This window comes from Triticum aestivum, chromosome 1B, assembly GCF_018294505.1.
Source record: "Triticum aestivum cultivar Chinese Spring chromosome 1B, IWGSC CS RefSeq v2.1, whole genome shotgun sequence".
Lineage (NCBI taxonomy): Eukaryota > Viridiplantae > Streptophyta > Magnoliopsida > Poales > Poaceae > Triticum > Triticum aestivum.
In genome coordinates, this window is record NC_057795.1 from 489,440,277 (window position 1) to 489,444,061 (window position 3,785).

Consider the following 3,785-nt stretch of genomic DNA (forward strand, 5'->3'; position numbering starts at 1 on the left):
GGCTAAAAGATAAACTTGTGTTGTATTTTGTGCTATTGGGGTGCCCCCTGGCCATGTATATAAAGGAGGGAGGGAGAGAGGAGGCCGGCTAGGTTTGGGCGCGCCAGGGGGGAGTCCTACTTGGACTCCTAGTCCAAGTAGGATTCACCCCCCCCCTTCCTTTCTTCCACCAGAGGGAAAGGTAAGGGAGAGAGAGGGGGGAAGGAAAGAGGGGGCCCGGCCCCCTCCCCTAGTCCAATTCGGTTTGGGTAAGGGGAGGGGCGCCCCTCTCACGTGGCCCTTTCTCCTCTCCTCCAATAAGGCCCACTAGGCCCAATACTTCTCCCGGGGGTTCCGGTAACCTCTCGAAACTCCGAAAAAATGCCCGAACCACTCGGAACCATTCCGATGTCCAAATGCAACCTTCAAATATATGAATCTTTACCTCTTGACCATTTCGAGACTCCTCGTCATGTCCGTGATCTCATCCGGGACTCCAAACAATCTTCGGTACAACATATCACATAAACTCATAATACCAATCGTCATCTAACGTTAAGTGTGTGGACCCTACGGGTTCGAGAACTATGTAGACATGACCGAGACACGTCTCCGGTCAATAACCAATAGTGGAACCTGGATGCTCATATTGGTTCCTACATATTCTACGAAGATCTTTATTGGTCAAACCGCATAACAACATACGTTGTTCCCTTTGTTATCGGTATGTTACTTGCCCGAGATTCGATCATCGGTATCTCAATACCTAGTTCAATCTCGTTACCGGCAAGTCTCTTTACTCATTCCGTAATACTTCATCTCACAACTAACTCATTAGTCACAATGCTTGCAAGGCTTATAGTGATGAGTACTACTGAGAGGGCCCAGAGATACCTCTCTGAAACACGGAGTGACAAATCCTAATTTCGATCTATGCCAACCCAACAAACACCTTCGGAGACACCTGTAGAGCACCTTTATAATCACCCATTTACGTTGTGATGTTTGGTAGCACACAAAGTGTTCCTCCGGTATTTGGGAGTTGCATAATCTCATAGTCTGAGGAACTTGTATAAGTCATGAAGAAAGCAATAGCAATGAAACTGTCACGATCATAATGCTAAGCTAACAGTTGGGTCATGTCCATCACATCATTCTCCTAATGATGTGATCCTGTTCATCAAATGACAACACATGTCTATGGTTAGGAAACATAACCATCTTTGATTAACGAGCTAGTCAAGTGGAGGCATACTAGGGACAATATGTTTTGTCTATGTATTCACACATGTACTAAGTTTCCGGTTAATACAATTCTAGCATGAATAATAAACATTTATCATGATATAAGGAAAGAAATAATAACTTTATTATTGCCTCTAGGGCATATTTCCTTCAATCTCCCACTTACACTAGAGTCAATAATCTAGTTCACGTCAACATGTGATTTAACACAAATTTTCACATCTGTATGTGATTAACACCCATAATTCACATCGTCATGTGACCAACACCCAAAGGGTTTACTAGAGTCAATAATCTAGTTCACATCGCTATGTGATTAACACTCAAAGAATATTAAGGTGTGATCATGTTTTGCTCGTGGGAGAAGTTTAGTCAACAGGTCTGTCACATTCAAAGTTGTATGTATTTTTGCAAATATTCTATCTCTACAATGCTCTGCACGGAGCTACTCTAGCTAATTGCTCCCACTTCCAATATATATCCAGATTGAGAATTAGAGTCATCTGGATCGGTTTAAAAGCTTGCATCGATGTAACTCTTTACCACGAGCTCTTTTATCACCTCCATAATCGAGAAATATTTCCTTAGTCCTCACTAAGGATAATCTTGACCGTTGTCCAGTGATCTACTCCTAGATCAAAATTGTACTCCCTTGCCAAACTCAAGGCAGGGTACACAATAGGTCTGGTACACAGCACAACATACTTTATAGAACCTATGACGATGGCATAGGGAATGACTTTAATTCTCTTTCTATTCTCTGCCGTGATCGGGCTTTGAGTCTTACCCAACTTTACACCTTGTAATACAAGCAAGAACCCTTTCTTTGACTGGTCCATTTTGAGCTTCTTCAAAAATTTATCAAGGTATGTGCTTTGTGAAAGTCCAATTAAGCGTCTTGATTTATCTTTATAGATCTTGATGCCCAATATGTAAGTAGCTTCACCGAGGTATTTTAATGAAAAAATCTTATTCTAGTATCCCTTTATCCTATCCAGAAATTGTATATCATTTCCAATCAACAATATGTCATCCACATATAATATTAGAAATGCTACAGAGCTCCCACTCACTTTCTTGTAAATACAGGCTTCTCCAAGAGTCTGTACAAAACCATATGCTTTGGTCACACTATCAAAGCGTTTATTCCAACTCCGAGAGGCTTGCACGAGTCCATAAATGGATCGCTGGAGCTTGCACACTTTGTTAGCACTGTTTGGATTGACAAAACCTTCTGGTTGCATCATATACAACTCTTCTTCCAGAAATCCATTCAGGAATGTAGTTTTTGACATCCATTTGCCAAATTTCATAATCATAAAATGCAGCAATTGCTAACATGATTCAGATAGACTTCAGCATCGCTACGGGTGAGAAAGTCTCGTCGTTGTCAACTCCTTGAACTTGTCGAAAACCTTTCGCAACAAGTCGAGCTTTGTCAACAGTAACATTACCATCTGCGTCGGTCTTCTTCTTAAAGATACATCTATTTTCTATGGCTTGCCAATCATCAGGAATGTCCACCAAAGTCCACACTTTGTTCTCATACATGGATCCCATCTCAGACTTCATGGCCTCAAGCCATTTTGCGGAATCTGGGCTCATCATCGCTTCCTCATAGTTCATAGGTTCATCATGGTCTAATAACATGACTTCCATAATAGGATTACCGTACCACTCTGGTGCGGATCTTACTCTAGAAGACCTACAAAGTTTGGTAGTAACTTGATCTGAAGTTTCATGATCATCATCACTAATTGGTGTAGGAATCACTGGAACGGATTTCTGTGATGAACTACTTTCCAATAAGGGAGAAGGTACAACTACCTCATCAAGTTCTACTTTCCTCCCACTCACTTCTTTTGAGAGAAACTCCTTCTCTAGAAAGGATCCATTCTTAGCAATGAATATCTTGCCTTCGGATCTGTGATAGAAGGTGTACCCAACAGTTTCCTTTGGGTATCCTATGAAGATGCACTTCTCCGATTTGGTTTTGAGCTTATCAGGTTGAAGCTTTTTCACATAAGCATCGCAGCCCCAAACTTTAAGAAACGACAACTTTGGTTTCTTGCCAAACCACAGTTCATAAGGCGTCGTCTCAACGGATTTGATGGTGCCCTATTTAAAGTGAATGCAGCTGTCTCTAATGCCTAACCCCAAAATGATAGTGGTAACCCAGTAAGAGACATCATAGATCACACCATATCCAATAAAGTGCGGTTACGACGTTCGGACACACCATTACGCTGTGGTGTTCCATGTGGCGTCAGCTGTGAAACTATTCCACATTGTTTTAAATGAAGGCCAAACTCGTAACTCAAATATTCTCCTCCATGGTTAGATCGTAGAAACTTTATTTTCTTGTTACGACGATTCTCCACTTCACTCTGAATTTTTTTGAACTTTTCAAATGTTTCAGACTTGTGTTTCATTAAGTAGATATACCCATATCTACTCAAATCATCTGTGAAGGTCAGAAAATAACGATACCCGCCATGAGCATCAACACTCATCGGACCACATACATCGGTATGTATTATCTCCAATAAGTTATTAGCTCG